The 16,032-nt window shown below is 44.6% G+C and overlaps 1 long non-coding RNA gene across 1 annotated transcript; it reads right to left on the bottom strand.

Annotated features, from left to right (window-relative positions):
• Window positions 1-13,517: 13,517 nt before the first annotated feature.
• LOC110344467 (uncharacterized) lies at window positions 13,518-15,600 on the bottom strand. Its single transcript, XR_002387058.2, has 2 exons — window positions 14,942-15,600; window positions 13,518-13,662 (listed from the first exon to the last, which is right to left on the bottom strand). It is a non-coding gene; the product is annotated as an uncharacterized LOC110344467 (long non-coding RNA).
• Between the last annotated feature and the right edge of the window lie 432 nt (window positions 15,601-16,032).

Genomic DNA, 16,032 nt, shown 5'->3' with positions numbered 1-16,032 from the left:
ATGGCAGCAAGACCAAGCAGGTCCCTGAGATTTGGGTCAGAAAGACAGGAACCTGTAAAGTGATCAGAAAAAGTAATTTCATCTGAACTGGATATACTTGGTTTATCTCAAGTTAATATCAAAGAGTAAGGAACAGTTTTCTTTAGTTATGGTATGCTGGGAAAATATGCAGGGAAAACTGACCATGGTTATTCAGGGGTAATCACTGTGGCTGAGACTTAAGATGGCTGCAGTCATGTCAAGGTGAATTCTTATAACTTCCATTAGTTTTCTGTTTGCCAGATAGCCTATATTTTGAAAACTGTCTCTTTTGCTCTGGTGATTATGGCTGGCCAATCAGAGTTTCCCATTTTGCTAGAAATAGAGAATGGACTAAGAATGGGCTTGTGGCCTGTCTAAGCTGGCCCACCATGTTTGAGGTGGTTCATATGCATGCTCCAGAGGGACCTTCGAACTGCTAGGACCGCCACCGTGTGCAGAAAGTTGAAAACCTGCCTGAGAATATAGCAGTGCTGAAGCTAGCTCAGAAATGGAACTTTAGATACAGTTCTGTGCTTGAAAAACATTTAATTTGCTTAAAAAAGTGGAGTGGTATTTCTGTTACTTGCAGCCAAGAGTTCTGATGCCATACTGTACACATGATTAGATAGTCTTAGTACTCATCATTTAAAAATATTTAGCTTGGGGCTGGGGATTTAGCTCAGTGGTTCCACCGCCTGCCTTGCAAGTGCATGGTCCCAAGTTTGATGCCCGGTAATCCCCCCGCCCCTGCCCCGCAAATAAATTTGGCTTCCATGCAGACAACTTATCTGCAGCAAGGGCAATAAATGTGGTCAAAACACTAAAAAGGATTCCATACCAGAATTTGTGAAATGCTATTCATCCTTTAAGCAGTATAATAATATAATATATATTATATATACTATATTATAATATAAGAATATAATTATATTTTAATATAATTAATATATTAATATATTACAATATAATTAGTATATGGTATATATAATATATAGTATAATAGGAGAGTGCTAGTCTCCTATTCACCCTTTAAATAGTATAATCTGTCTCTTTTCTGCCTTTCATTCTCCTTCCATGCATTTCACTAAGCAAATATTTATTTGTTGGTTATTTACCATCGGTTAGTCACTCCTGCTAAGTGCTGGTCATACAATAGTCAGTGAAACAGATTTTGTCTTGTGTTTGTGGATCTTATGATCTCACTGACTTCCTTCCTTTCTTTTTTTTTTTTTTTGGTACCGGGGATTGAACTCGGGTCCTTGCACTTGCACAGCAGGCGGTGAAACCACTGAGCTAAATCCCTGGCCTGACTTCCTTTCTTGAATTGTATGGTACGGCACTGGCAGTGTAGACTCCTTTTATGTTCTACTTTGAGTCAAAGTGGAAATACTTTTTCAAACAGCAGATCATATTAATAGACTAATGCTCTTTTAAAAAATATTTTATGATCATGAGATCATTACAATAATGACTAGGCATTAACCAAACAATGTAAGTCAAATATCTAGAAGCCTTTGAAATTGATGAATGCTATAACTGTTTATGACACTATAGAGCCTTTTGAGTTTTCACTCTGGAAAGATACAGGCCTCCCTCAAGTTCCTCTCCTTTTGTTGGTGTCTCCTAAACTCCTAGTGTATGCGTAAGGTGATGTTGAATGTTTGAAGGGAGCAAGTCTTGGAACTGAAGCCAGGTTGAAAAGTTCCTTCTCAAATCTGCAGGTAGATTGACTCTCCTTCCAAACTGGAGTGCAGGAGCATTTAGAGCAAGATTGGCTCTTCTGCCAGGAGGACGGGCTGCCCTGGAGTTCAGGATTTGGCTGGGTCGAAAGTGAAGGGCACAGGCCAGACTCCAGTCCTGTGCCTCCACTGGTCTGGAAGAGATGGCCAACAGAGCGCCCTCTAATGGGGTCAGTGAGGTATAGCCCAGACCTTTCCTGGTGGCCAGGAGTTTCTATCGAGATGTCAGTAACTTGCCAATTATTTTTAAATAGTTAGATGAAAGCTAGTCACATTTGAAGTTTCTAACATTAAATGATTTTCAACCTTGACTATACATTAGAATCAAGGAGGGAGATTGTAAATGTCCTAATGTTCAGTCTGCAACCCGGACCATTTAGATCAGAATCTTTGAGGGCGGGGCCCTGGCATGGGCGGTGTGTTACTTTCCTCTCTTTGCTGAGACAAAATACTCGACACCCAAAGTTCAAGAGGAAAGAGTTTATTTAGCTCACAGTTCATAGAGGTGTCAGTCCATAATCGGCTGGCTCCAAGGCAGAGTGGCATGGCAGAAGGGCGTCACAGAGGAGAAACAGTTCATGGTGCCAGAAGGTAGCCAAGCAACAAGGGAGCAAGGGAGGGGCCCTCATCACAGTCTTTCTGCCCCTTTTATCTTATGCAGACTACTTAGGGCGGGTAGCACTCACACCCTTAATCCTAGTGCCCTTGAGCTATCACTGCACCAGGAATCAGTTCCAGAAAAAGCCCTACCTGTGACTGCAGGACGCTTTGGGGGGACATCTAAATCCAAGCCATAACAAGTGATATTTATTTATTTAATTTTGGGGTTTTTTTGTTTATTTGAGACAGGGTCTTGGTATGTAGTCCAGGCTTGCTTTGAACTCACTATGGAGCCCAGGCTGGTCAAAGCTTGAGGTCACAGTAGTTCTCTTGCCTTAGCCTTCCAAGTTCTGGGATTTCAGGAGTGTGGCACCACACCCTGCTAGTTTTTTTTTTTTGAACAATACTGGCACTTTATTATAGCGTATTATTATACTTGTTGCATTTTTATTATATCTTATTGTTTTTCTTTTTCTTTTTTTTTCCGGTACCGGGAATCAAACTCAGGACTTTGCGCTTGCCAGGCAGGTGCATCCCTGCTGAGTTAAATCCGGCCCTATTAGATATTATTGTTAGTCTCTTACTATGCCTATTACAAATTATACTTTATCAAGGAAAAACAAAGTATAGTACATGCTGGTCTCAGTACTACCATGGTTTCAGACATCCACTTGGGTTCTTGGAATATGGAGTTCCTCAGGAGAGCATCACCTGTATAGGCCCTAGGTTATTTTGTAAATCCATGAAAACACAGGTATCAAAATAGGGATCTTTGAATAAACAGTCCCCAGGCCTTTTCACCAGTCTGTAAGGAAGTGGGGATTGGGATGGGCTTGGCAATCAGGAGCTGCTGAACAGAGATCCAAAGTAGTATCAGGGCTTCACCAAGTGGACTTTACTCCCTCAGCACAGGTGAGAACTAGCTAGAAGTCTCTGCCACAGCTTAGGGCTTCCCTCAGAGGACTTTACTTTTAAGCACACCCCCAATAGGGGCTATGTGGGCCTAGGAGCGTAGCTTAGTGGTAGGGCATGTACAGGCCCCGAGTTCAGTCCCTAGCTCCCCCGCCCCCCAAACACACCAGACAGGTCAGTCTACTCCTTCCTAAATACACATGGGACTTTATGCGAAAATTCATATATTCAAGCTACAAAAAACATTGTGATTTTGATTAGGAAAGCCCACGATTTTTAGTCACCTATCATTGACTTTCATTATGTTTGAAAGACTTCTGTAGAAATCAGTGTAGACCTACAGAGGAAGCAGGCTCGCCTATCACAGGGACCTAGATTGGAATCTGGGCTGTTTATTTGCTAGCTCCTCTCCTCTGGTTTCTCTTGTGCCTTCAGGACTTCATAAGCCCCTCTGCCCAAATTCTCAGCTTGCCTGGCCTGATCCAGAGAACACGGTCTGCACTCTTCCTTCCCAGCCCGCCCCTCCTCTCCTGGGCAGAGGACACAGTCTCAGATTAGTCCTGCACATGTATGGCAGGTCTTTAAAAACTGCCTGGGAGGGAACATGAAATGGAGAGAAAGCCTGAATGAAGCCTCCAGATTCCCTTGCTTCTCCTCACTTTCCTTTATCACCAATTTTAGAGGTCACCTAGCTAAGCAAAGCACGTCCATTAGCTTTGCAGAAGGTAACACTTTTGACCGATGGGTCATGATGCTAACAGTTGCCTAAGTTGTTTTCCAGGAATCTAGAAATAGCTCAAACCAGTTGAAGCCACTGAACTTTCACTTGGGCCCATGGAGTGTCCGATAGGTGACCTTTTGAAGCAGAGGGCTGGAACTCCACCCTCAGAGCACGCTATTGCCATCGTTTTCTGCAAACATGTCCTATTATGAGCCGTAAAGCCTGGTTAGGCGTGCATGACCCACCTTCCCTTACTTCCGATCACCTTTCCCCACTCCTCAGACTGCCCTGCTTCATATCCCACAGTACCCCAAACCTTGCCCCCGGGGGAGGTAGTTTTGAAGCTAGCTCTCCTGCCTCCACACACTTGCTAACCTTGCAAGAAAACATGGTCTTTTGCAAAATTTGTGGTTTCAGTGATTGGCCATACTGTGAAGAGGCAATATGGAGCTAGTTCAGACCACCCAGCAACCCGGGCCCATAAAAATAAGCAAACAAACAGACAAAAAGCAATGAAACTAAATGGAAAGGGCACCAAGAGTTGGAGACAGGGGGGAGAAAAGGGAGAAGAAGGGGGAGGTAAAAAGAATAAAGATGTGTTTCGCACATGTACCTACTTCCCACTATGGCTGTAGTAGTTTCGTACTGAAAATGTATACTAGTAATTAAACAAAAACCCCCACAAAGAACGAAAGGCAACCCCGGGGCTCTTGGGAGGCATAGCTGCCTTCCAGAGCAAGGTGCTTGGCACACAGTAGGGCTTCATGGATGTGTGTGGCCCAGCTCTCAGTCAGGCCCCAGAAAGGACAGCTCTGGCCTGGCCCCTGCCTTCTCTTTTGTTGGGTGAACTTGATCTGTCCAAGGAAGGGCCTGCAAGTACATAGCTGTTGCTTCCTAGCCTGTATGAGGAAATGTTTATTTCCTGCCCCCTGATAGTATAATCCACGAATATATATATATAAAGGTGGCTTGAGAAAATCCTGAGAAAAAAATGAAGTGGTTATTTGCTAATAAGAAAACAAACACATAAAAAAAATTAGAGAAAACATGGGTATTGCCAAGAACTAGCAAGAGCAGGGATGTCTACTCAGTGCCTCCCTTTATCCCTTTAAAGAGCATTACCACAGAACTCTGTGTGGCTCCCAGCAAGCCTCAAGCTCTAAACGACATTTGCCTGACACGTGACTAGAGCAGACCCTCAGACACCCCGGGCTTTCTCAGAAAGGAGCACTTTTGTTTGGCCTCTCTCCTGCCTCTCCTGAATCTGAGGCCTTCTTCCTTCCGTTCTAGAGCTGGGAACCAGAAAGGCTTGCAACTCACCCAGTTCTCACTCCAGCAGGCTGCACATCTCCGAATTTATTATAACTTTTGGAGAGAGACAGGAAAGGAAAATGAGGCAGATGAAAGAGAGAGTTTGAAAGAAAGAGGGAGAGGGAAAAATGAGAAAAGGGAATAAGATAATGTCTACACACTCTTTTACAAGTTTAAGAACAAGTTTTCCTTCCTTCCTACTCAGTGCTGGAGATTGAACCAGGGCCTGTACATGCCAAGCAAGCACCTGACTACTAAGTTATATCCCAGCCCTAAGAGTAACTTTTTTTTGGTACCGGGGATGGATAAGAGTAACTTTTAAAGAATTAATTTGTATACCATTTTTAGAATTCCATGTACTGTAATGCTAAACATGAAGGGGAAAATTTATCTTCAGTACACATTGGGAATGTCAAGGGAAGAAGATCAAGAGGTTATTTAAATGAGCAGGTAAAGTTGTCTATTGCTGGTTACTCAATTCCTACTGTGTATTTTATAAGATCATTTATTGACTCACTGGATAAGACTAGGCAAATAAGAATTCTAAAGATGGATAAGCAGCAATTTAGCAACTTTAGAGATAACCATCAAAAAACATCCACACACAATGTTACCTTCTAGGAGTTTTCAGACTGTACCCTTAGAGGCATGAGAGGAGGGGAAAGCGTTCTGGGGGTGGTGGGGTGGTTTTGGGGTACTGGAGTTTTGGGAATATTTACACCGGACACAGCAGCGAACTTCCCAAGTTCCACGTGGACAGCTCCCTGTTTAACACTAACCAAGACGTCCCTGGAGCAAATCTGCTTCTCTTGTTTTATTTAAAGAGGGTATTTTCAAAAATTGGGCTTTTGAAGAAGGGTTTATGGCTACAAGAAAGCTTGAGAATCAATTGGATATTTTATTCCTTTCCAAGTAAAATACAAAGTGAACATTATAATTTGAAGGAAAATGAATCACTTAATAGCACTTTTGTTTTTTTGGTACCAGGGATCGAACTCAGGTCCTTATGCTTTCACAGCAGATGGCAAAACCACTGAGCTAAATCCCCGGCCCCTTAATAGCACTTTTTAAAAGACTGCATTCATCTTAATATTTATTAAACCTACAAGTTACAGAACATACCATTAGATTTCTAATAAATCTATATTGGATGGCAGTTAAAATGTTTTAAGTTATATCCAAAGAAGAAAATCTCTAGGTTGTCAGCTTTGAGTTTAGTAAATGTAGCCTGATTGGATTAGTTGGTTAAGTCATTACAGAAATGGATGTGTTCCAGAAAAATGTCAGTCCTCTGGAAGTTACAGCCACTGAGCAGTGTTAAAGTTTAAATTCCTGCTAACAGTTTTGTTCCTTTTGGGTGATGGTATTGGAATACTGTATCGATTTATTCCACATTTGTTTGGGTTCCCACATCAGTATTTCTGGCATTCCTGCTTCAGTGGTTCCCTAAAATTGGGCTGCGTGGTCAAGTGTGCTAGCAGTGTTAGTGAGCTTAGTTCCACCCCTGCCCCCTTTGCTTCTTCTCAGCCTTTGTTAGGTCAGATTTCAGGCCACTAGTTGGCTAGTTTTAACTCTGGTGTCTTATCCCATGAGTCAGACTGGCTGGCTTCATAGAGAAAAGATGTCAAAATCAGGTTCGGATTTAAAGGGAGGGAGAAAACCCATGTGAGTTTAACCCTAAATCATGTACTTTGCCTCTTAATCAGAGATCTCTGCATTGAGATTTTAGGCAGCATAGTTCTGGCTTGGCTTGTGCTGATGTAAACTAGGTGTTTTAAACAATGCAAATTTATTTCTCATGGTTCCGGAGGCTGAGAAGTTGAAGATGAAGGGGCCAGCTGATGTGGTTAGCTGGTAAGGGCTTTCCTCCTATCTTACAGCCAGCCAGCCAGCTTCTCACCGTGTCCCACAAGTCAGGGAGAGAGAGAAAAAGACTCCGAGTCTCTTCTTAACAAGGCACTAATCCCATTGTGAAGGCCCCACCCTCACAATCCCATCTAAATCTAATTACCTCTATCAAAAGACAAATTACAACTGATTTAAAGATATGCTGTAATTGGCTTTTATTAGCAATCCACAAACCAGAGAGTATCTCATCTAAAGCTTTACAAAAGATTCTCCATGGGCTGGGAGTGTGCTCAGTGGTAGAGCACTTACCTAGCATATGTGAAGCCCTGGGTTTGATCCTTAGCACCTCAAAAACAAAACAACAGAAGAAAAAACCGCAAGAAGAGGCACTCTACCAGGCACGGCAGAACAGTTTTTGTAAGGTGAGAACTAGGAAAGAGAATAATAATTAAAAAAAAGTGGATTGGTCAATATAGTGTTACTTTGGCTACTTTCCTGGTAAGGGTCTAAGCAGAGAGGACTTCCTATGATGTAGGCTGAGACTGACAAAGCCCTTTTTTTCCTTTCTTTTTTTTCCTTTCTTTTCTTTTTTGAAACAGGGTTTTACTATGCAGTTCAGGCTGGCCTTGAACTCCTGCCGATCTTCCTGCCTCAGCCTCCGGAGTGCTGGGATTGTAGGCATGTGCCACCACGCTTGGCTGGGCTTTTTTTTAAGTATATGTTTTTGATATATGTTAAATGCACTCGATGTGGGAAGTTGGTACATACACATATAGAAACTTAGTCCTTTTACCTCCCGCTCCCCTCTTCCCTGTCTTCTGCCTAGACTTCTTCCCATCTCTGAAGGTCTACCTCCCTTTTTCTTGTCATTTATCTTTAAATTATTTATACTTTGGCTTTCTCATGTAAGAGAAGCCATGCAATATTATCTTTTTGTGTCTGGTTTATTTCATTTAGCATTAGTCTCAAGGTCTATCCATTTTCCCGTAATTGATTGTTTTTTTCCAGTACTGGGGATTGAATACAGGTCTCTGCACTGAGCCACATTCCCAGCCCTTTTTGCTTGTTTGTTTGAGACTGGGTCTGGCTGTGTAGCCCAGGCTGGCCTCAAATTCTTGGCATTCCTTTTGCCTCAGCCACCCTCCCCAGTGCTGTGATTACAAATGTGGGCCACCACATTTGGGCTGGGGCCTGGCTCCTAGCCCTTTAAATATTTTTTTCACTTTGAGACAGGATTTTGCTAAGTCTCTAAATTGCCCAGGCTGGGCTTGAACTCTTGGTCCTCCTACCTCAGCCACCCTGAATGCTGGATTACAGGCATGCACTGGTGCAGGGCATCTTTGTCGAGTGTGTACAGAGACAAGCTACAGGCTTTTTTGGTTTGGTTTAGTTTGGTTTTGCTTTGTTTTTAATTTTTTGAGACAAGCTCTCACTCTATAGGTCAGGCTGGCTTTGAACTCACAATGTAGCCTAGGCTGGCTTCAAACTCAAGACAATCCTCTCATCTCAGCCTCCCAAGTGCTGGGATTACAGGTTATGTGCCACCATGGCTGGCTGCAGACTCGTTTTTTGACTAACATCAAATCTCATTTGAGTTCCTAACAGTGATGATTCTATTGGACCACAGATGCTGACTCTGTGTCCCAAATGCCTAGGACTTAAAAAAATCGTAAGAGGAGAGGAGAAAGTCAGTTTCTACTCATGCAATGGAGACTCCCTCTTCTCTGAGATCCAGGTTCTCGCTGGCAGGCTTTTCCACATTTTAAACCTTCTCTGCCTCCCCCTTTGCCCCACTGATTTGCCAAAAGTGTCCGGATGTGTCTGGAAGGAATGCGGTTTGAGTACTCTAGTGCCGGGCCCCTCAAAACCTGCTTCACCAGCTTGACAAACCTGTCCAGGCCTGCCAGAACCCCATCAAGGAACAACAGGTTTTCCACCCTTTAAAGCGTGGAAGCAGAAGAGAGATTAAAGGAAAGAGAGGGAAAAGACACAGTCAGGACACGGCGACACTGCTGCGTGACCTGCCTCAGGTCCTCTTTTCTAACGATCATTTTGATGGTTAATTTTGGCACAAAAATCGCCTTTCTTCCACATGCTCTGAAGGTCTGGTTCTATTTCTGGTCTGGGGGAGTGGGCACCAGAAATGCTTAAAAAACATTTTTGACAAAATATTCTATGTAAGGAATGGAGACTAAAAAATGAATTAAATGAGAAAGTAAAATAAAGAAACAAAAAGCACCCCACTTTGCTTTGAAGTGAGTACATTGTGACAAGACAGGGCTCCTCCCTCAGAGAACCTTAGTTCCGGGACCAGTTTCCAGGGTTTGTTTCTTCGCCAGGCCCGTGCGGTCCGCCCAGGCCTCAGCTCTTTTTCCCAAACTGGGACGTAACTGGTCAGCAACACCCAGTGAGAGCTTGGATCGCGCCGATCTCTTTCTCTGTAGTTCTTGTCTCTGCGAGGAACAATGAACGCGCATCCAAGCGCCTTGAACGTAGTCCCTAGATTAAGGCAAACTTTCTGCCTTTGCCTGTCGTATTGCTGGGATGTTCAAGGAGACATCGCAGCGGGTGGCGCTCATTTGTTTTCTGTGGTTTATCCTTGACGGTGGCTGATGGACTAAGCACACGGAGAGCCACTTCAGATCTCGCAAAGGTGACCCAGGGCACTGCTGCCTCCTAATCTCTTACTGAAACCCAGGGGAAGCTCGAGTGAAGCTTCCAGCCTCACGTGGTCGTGGTTATTTGCCTTTATCACCAATTTTAGAGGTCGCCTAGCTAAGCGGACGAGTGCATTAGCTCTGCAGCAGGTAACTAACACCTCTGACCTTGGGGAACAGCAGAGTTGCCCACGTTGTTTTCCAAGGATCCAAGAATCAGGATATGACTCAACCAGTCGAAGCCACTGACCTTTCGCTTGGGCCTGTGGAGTGTTCAGTGGGTGAGCTTTTGATGTCAGAGGGCCAGAACTCCACCCCCAGAGCACGCCATTGCCACGGCCTTGTGGACACACGTCCTGTGAGGAGCCCGAAGCCTGGTTAGGCGTGCACGACCCACCTTCCCTTACTTCTGATCCCCTTTCCCCACTCCCCAGACTGCCCTGCTTCATATCCCATCAATACCCCAAACTCTATCCGTGTGGGGAAGCAGATTTAGGACTTGAGCTCCCATCTCTACAAGCTTGGGTGCCTCATGAATAAACTCTTGGGCAGAACTGGTCATTTCAAAGCTGGACATGATGGTGCACATCTGTAATCTCAGCACTCGGGAGGCTGAGACAGGAGAATGGCTGAGTTTGAGGCCAGTCTGGGCTACACAGCGAGACACAGTCGCTCACACACACCCACCCACCCACACACACACCCCTCAATTGTATTTACACAGTGGGCAAAATGGACCTGGCTTGGTAACGACCAGCAGAGATACTGGGGAAGGAAAAGAGCTCCTGCCTAGCACACACACACACAAAGTTAAGGCGGCCTCAATCTATCATCACATTGATTCATATTCTAATTACCTCTATATTTTTATAAAAATGGGGAGGAGGACGTGCTGTCCCATCCATCCACATTTGCAGGTGTTCTTCAAGTTAAGAGTAGAAGAGTGGGGTCTCCTCTCTCCTCTCCCCCACAAGTGGTGCCACAGCTCACAGCTTTCCTCTGGGCCTCCTTCCCCATGTTCCTTTTATTCTCCCTTCTTTGCAGCTCTGGGTGTGACCAGAAGATCAAGTTCTGGCCAGAGGCATCCAGGTGGCAGGCGACAGCCATCTGCCCCTGGGACCTTGCTTAGGAAGCACTGTGCCCGGAGGCTCTTCATCCCCTCTGCTGTTATCACGGATCCCTGACACACGGCCAAGCAGGAGCCGGGCTTGCGTCTCTCACACCAGGGGCCGCTGTGTCTGTTCTGCCTGCCACCTAGACTTTCAGGGCAGAGAGAAATGGAATCTGTGGTTTAACACAAGTGTTGTGTTGATGACTTGGTTGGTTATACCACACGTCAGCTGGGGGACTTGGCCCATTGTGGGTAATCTTCGAGACGGCCCACAGCACCCTGTCTTACCCAAGCTTCCTCTATCACCAGGACAGGCGAAGGGAGTGTGATGTGTTTGCTGTTAGAACTTTCAATGGGAATCGAGCTGCTTCATTAACCAACGCCAGTCACATGACTCCGTCTAACTTCAGAGCAGTCAGATTGTGTGCTCTGAAGACGGAACCAGAACATGTGCACAGTCCTAATGACTACTGCAGTTTCTATCTTGTTTAGGCCACTGATATTTTGGGATTTCAGCCACTTGTACCTGTGCCGAATCTCATTAACACAGTGGACCCTTGACTTAGGAACTCAATTCATTCCTGAGGCCTGGTTGTAACTCATGTTGGTCAATTGCCTTCAAAGTCTCTCTTCTGTATAATTTTTTTGTAGTTTTTTGGTACCAGGGACCAGGACCTTGTGCTTGCTAGGCAGGCATGGTGGTGCCACTGAGCTAAATCCCTGGCCTTCTCCTGTATAATTTTAGGCCACAGTTTCTTCCCGGCAGATCTCAGGGTCCTTAGAGAGACATTGGCCCAGGATTTCCCAGTTAATCTCACACAGGAAAGGATTTTTTTCCCAGTACTGGGAATTGAACTCAGGACGTTGCAGTACAGGCGCAGCTGCCATTGAGCTAAATCCCCGGCCTGGAAAGGATGTTCCTTTCAGAACTCTTAAGGTTTAAATTTGTATCTGAGACCATATGGAAGCACAAGTAGCTGGCATTTGGGTTGTAACTCAAGACTTTGGTTGTAAATTAAAGCTAAAATTCTGGCCATAACCCAAGTTGTTCATGTCAGGCTGGTCATAACTTGAGGGTCCATTGTATAAGAATAGTCACATTGATGCTGTGATAAGTAGGTTTAAACCGAGTCCTACAAGGATCTCATCCCTGGTGTACACCTTATGCTCTGCAGGATTGATATGGATTACTTTCTCCTGGATGCTTTTTGCAGAAGGAAGATACCACTTCCTTTCCTTTCCTTCCCTCCCTCCCTCTCTTCCTTTGTTTCCTTTTTTTTTTGTACTTGAGATCAAGTCCGGGGCCTTTGCACTTAACTGCATCCCATCCCTTTAATTTTTAAAAATTTATTTACTTGCAGTGGTTCCAGTGCCTGCTGTGCAAGCGCAAGGTCCTGAGTTCGATCCCCAGTACCAAACACACACACACACAAAACAACAAAAGATTTATTTAATTTTTTTTTAGACAGGGTTTTGCTAAGTCACTAAATTACCCAGGCTGGGCTTGAACTTGTGACCCTCCAGCCTCAGACTCCCCGAGTGCTGGGATCACAGGTGTGTGCCATGCCAGGCTCACATCTTTCTTAAGATTCCCTGCCCCTCTCCACTTACAGGGATTACTGAATCAATGAGATCAGAATGTTGACAAATCTGTAAAAATTCATTTCTGCCTTTCTCTCCCTTTCTCTCCTTCCTTCCCTCCCTCCCTCCCTCCCTCCCTCCCTCCCTTCCTTCCTTCCTTCCTCCTTCCTCCCTCTCTCCTTTCTCTCTCTCTCTCTCTCTCTCTTTCTTTCTTTCTAGTTTTTTTGAGACAAGATCTAGCTCTGTACTCCCAGCTGGCCTCGAACTCACTATGTAGCCCAGGGTGGCCTGGAACTCGTGGTGATCCTGCTGCCTCAGCCTGTGCTGCGATCACAGGCGTGGGTCCCCACACCCGGCTAGAATTCCCATTTCTCCAGTTTACATGATCACCTCTAGCTCCTTCCAAGTTTCCTATTTTTTTGAAAGCACAACTTTACTTTTGCATTTTTCTGCTTTGTTGCCACATTGAAATTTTAGCCTTTGAGATCTGTTGTTTTTTTTCAGTGGCTTTAAATATGACTTTCCCTTTCTCAACCTGGCAAACATCCTCACTAGACCTGACAACTCCTTCCAAATTCATAGATAGGCAGGTTGTTCTAGCCTTACTGTCTTATCCCCTCCTCGTTCTCCTTTTCTGAGACCCCCACAGTGAGGCTTCTGTTCATACCTTTCCACTGAAATTACTTTCAAAAGTCATTACTGCCCTTTGTCATGAACAATTTAGCCAGGGATTTAGCTCAGTGGTTCTGGTGCCTGCTGCACAAGTGCAAGGTCCCGAGTTTGATCCCCGGTACCAAAGAAAAAGAGCAATGTGCCTAACATTTTGGAATTTCCTGGCAACCTGTTTTCATACAGTTTATATAGTGGGGTAGCAGTGGGATATAAAAACCTTTACAGGTTTAATAAAACGAGGAAGACCCTCTTGGCATTTCAGCAGTATGGGAATGCATTCTGATTTGTGATGGGCAAACCCCTATGCCTGTCCGCCCTGCCCCAAGGCAGAGAAACCACCCCCATCAGAGGGCTGATGTATTTATTTCTCAGGCTTGTTCTTCTGAAGGAAGAGGAGCCATTTTAGACGTGAATATGAAGGGCAAAAGCAGCTCTGGAGACACCGAACAACAGCTGATGTTACAGGTTTAACACACTCACTTCATTTCACTGGAAAAAATAATGAAAGTGGTGAAAAGTATTTATGGAACCAGAGGAGAGCATATTTTGCTGGTTTTACTTTATGTTTGAAGTTTTGGGTATAGCTCTGCCCATAAATACTGAAATGCCTAGCATAAAGAACACAGCCTGGGGCATACCCCATAAAACTTACAGTGCAATTAAATGAGCAATTTCCACTGGAAATAAAACGGGCATGTTGAGTGGAATGTGAATTAAACCACATTTGACTCAGGCTTGCACCGCGCTTTGGAGGGAGACCAGCAGCACCTAATGCAGTCCAGCTGTAGGTCAAGGGCAGTAACTAACGAAAGGTAACTGCAGTTAGCATGAAGACCCGGGCATTCCAAATTGTGGTTAATGTAGTTCCCTGTCTTCATGTCTCCTGAAAAGGCCCAGCAAATTGGCTACCAAAAGATTAAATCCGAGCTTTCATTTCACTGCAGGCAAGTGAGCTTCTGCATTGTATTTGCTTTGCAGAATTTCTGATACATTCCTTAAACTTCACTTTCACTCTCTGAATATTCTCTCCTACACTAGGGTCACCCAGGTGTCCTTACAAAGGGTCCACAGGGCAGATTTCAACTGGAAAATCCAAAAGCCATCAAACACAAAACGACTTTGTGTTACAGGCACTTTCTGCCCAGCTCCATTTCTGGGACGTCCTGTGCAGGTGAAAGGACAGTGACTGATATCCCAAGGGCAAACAGCCCAGGAAAGGACCTAGAACTCAGAGCCTTTGAGGAATCACGTGCAGAAGCTTGGCTGAAGGAGGTGCTGCTCTTGTGCCCTCTGGCTCTGCACCCTTAAATTCAAGCATCCGAAGATGGAAAATATTAAAACATTGCGTCTGCACTGAGCACGTAGACTTTGTTTCTTGTTATTATTCCCTAAGTGATATATTATTTACATAGCATTTACATGGGATTGAGTATTATCAGCAAACTAGAGGTGATTTAAAGTATTGAGAAGGTGGATAGTGCATATGCAAAATACTATGTATGCCATTTTACACAAGGGACTTAAGCATCTGTAGGGAGTCCTGAACTCCCCACCCCCATACCCAAGGATATCTGTACAGAAAACAGGATATTTTCTTTTTGAGACTGGGTCCGCTATGTAGTTCAGGCTGGCCTTAACTTACCGTGTAGCCCAGACTTGCCTCAGACTTGGAGCAATCCTCCTGCCTCAGCCTAGAGAGTACTGGGATTACAGGTGTGGTCCACCACGCCCAGCTTAAAGTACGTCTTTTTAAAGTTATGGTACTCACCATAGTTTTGTTTGAATTCATCTTCTCTTACCAAACCAAATGATAGGTCATTTTTCCTTCCTTTCTTTCCTTCTTCCTTTCTTCCTTCTTTCTTTTCTGTTACCGGGGATCGAACTCAAGACCTTGCTTGCCAGGCAGGCGAGGCACCACTGAGCTACATCCTCGAGCCTTGTCATTTTTCTAATGATAAAAATATGTAGGAAAATTTCTTGCATAAAAAAATATTTTCCTTGGCAGCATCTACTTTGAATTTTTCGCATTAGGTTATGTTCTCCCCACACTCAGCTCAGCACCTCTTCCTGGCCCAACGATCATCTGTGTCGTGAACCAAACACACTTCTCATGCACGCTCGTCCGGGACTGCCTTCCCCGACATGGGGGGGGGGGCGGTGCAGGCCCGGCCTCCCTGCTGTGGAGCCAGAAGGGCGGCCCTGTGCTTCTCCAGGAGGACGGCGGGCAGGGCAGAAAGCCAGGCAGAGCTCTCGGACATCCGCGGCAAGAGGAGTGAATTAGGACGGACGCAGTGACGTAGCTTTCCCTGTGACCCTGACGTGTCCCACATTTCTTTTTCTTTTTCTTTTTTTTTTTTTTTTCCGGTACCGGGGATCGAACTTGTGCCCTTGCACTTGCACAGCAGGCGGTGAAACCACTGAGCTAAATCCCCGGCCCCACGTCCCACATTTCTTACACTAAAGGCATAATAAAAATAATAAAAAGGGCGCTTATTTAGGTTAACAGAGCATTATATAACCGAAAAATTTTGCCGTTTTATATGTATCGTGAGTAGTTTGTGGGGGAAAAAAAGCCTTCCCTTCGGTTTTTTATTTGGATAAGATTAAAATAAAACCACACACTCTTTTAAAGATGCGTATTTTTCTTTTTTCTTTTGAAGACAAAAGCTTGGAGGCATAAAATGTAATTATTTTTATTGGAATGACAGCCTCTTGGCGGCTGCTTTCCTACAGGTTATTGGGGAAATTATTTCTCGGTTTCCTCGGATAGCTGTGATCAGCTTGGAAAGTTTTGTTAATTAGCAAACGATGACGCAATATATCATGGCATCTTTCGGGCTCTGGCGCCAGCTAGTGGTA

This window comes from Heterocephalus glaber, unplaced genomic scaffold, assembly GCF_053883595.1.
Source record: "Heterocephalus glaber isolate CG9 unplaced genomic scaffold, H.glaber_assembly_v1.0 deba00000347, whole genome shotgun sequence".
Lineage (NCBI taxonomy): Eukaryota > Metazoa > Chordata > Mammalia > Rodentia > Bathyergidae > Heterocephalus > Heterocephalus glaber.
The sequence above is the reverse complement of the archived record's forward strand: the minus strand, read 5'-3'. Positions and strand labels throughout refer to the sequence as shown.